This window comes from Quercus suber, unplaced genomic scaffold (assembly GCF_002906115.3).
Source record: "Quercus suber isolate HL8 unplaced genomic scaffold, Cork oak 2.0 scaffold_55, whole genome shotgun sequence".
NCBI classification, from domain to species: domain Eukaryota; kingdom Viridiplantae; phylum Streptophyta; class Magnoliopsida; order Fagales; family Fagaceae; genus Quercus; species Quercus suber.
In genome coordinates this window covers 1,516,385-1,517,761 of record NW_027069520.1, presented here as the reverse complement: position 1 = coordinate 1,517,761, position 1,377 = coordinate 1,516,385, and positions in this window count along the sequence as shown.

Sequence of the window (1,377 nt, the reverse complement as noted above, 5' to 3'; positions counted from 1 at the left end):
GACCCAGACCTTCGACCGTCGACCGTCGACCCAGACCGAGATCGATCGCACCCAGACTGATCGCACCCCACCGAGATCGCATCACGCTTTTCGACGTCGCCTGCGAACCCCGAGCTCCAGTCCGTCGATCGCAGCACCGCGCCGATCACACCGCGCCGCTCGATCTGGCCGCTCGATCTCGCCTCCGCTCGATCTTGTCGTTTCCCATGACCGATCTCATCGCCTATGACCGATCTCTCCCTTTCCATCCATTTTTGATCACTCTCTCATCCTCGCTCTCTCAGTTTGACCGAATGTGGATTTGATCGAATGGAGTTGTTGTGATTTTTGTTTTTTGAAGTTTATACGTTGAAATTTCTATTATAAAATTTGTTTGGGAACTGAGAAAATAGCAAAGAAAATGTGAGAAAGTGTAGGAAAATAGCATTTTCAGTATACAACCAAACACATGAAAATATTTTCTAGAAAATTTTTCATAATGTAGCCAAACACTCAGAAAATATTTTCCTTTCCTGAAAATACCATTTCCGGAAAATATCTATTTTCCGAAAAATATTTTACGGCAAACAAACACAGCCTTAATATATAAAGAAGAGATAAACATATCCACTTATTTCAAAATAAATGAATTCAGGTGGAAAATATTTTATTAAGACTATATGTTTCCTAACTTAGAGATTAGATGCTGTATATTGGGTTTTTTTTTTTTTTTTTTTTTTTGTGAGAATGAAGATGCCGTATATTGTTACTTAGAGATTAGATGCTGTATATTGGGTTTTGGTTTTTTTTTTTTTTTTTGTGAGAATGAAGATGCCGTATATTGTTGTTAAGCAAGATTAGACTTTCGACAATTCTTCAACATACGATGAAAGCAATGTTGATTATTACTAATTTTGTTTTTGTTTGAGTGATTGATGATATTGCAAAATTTAATTCATTTATTTTAAAATAAATAGATAAGAAACAAAAGGCTGAACAATAATCTAACTTGCAAGCCTCCAAGATAAGAGTTATAATAACATAAACTATTTTTAATAGGAACATCAAATTTGGAAGTGGCATGAGCTGTTGAGTTTAACAAATAATCTCCTAACCCAATAGAACTCACACATAACAAAAAATAAATACTAGTATTAATGAAAATTCTTAGTTTACGTTGTATTAGTAATGTAAACTTACATTGTAAACATTCAAAATGCATACAATGTTGTACACACTAGCAATGTCAATGTATTGTACATTGTACACTTTTTTTATGTCTATAATGTAAATTTGCATTGCTTGTAAACTAAGAATTTTTAATAGTAGTATTTCTTTTGTTAAGTGTGAGTTCTACTTGGTTAAGAGATTGTTAAACTCAACAGCTCATGCTATTGC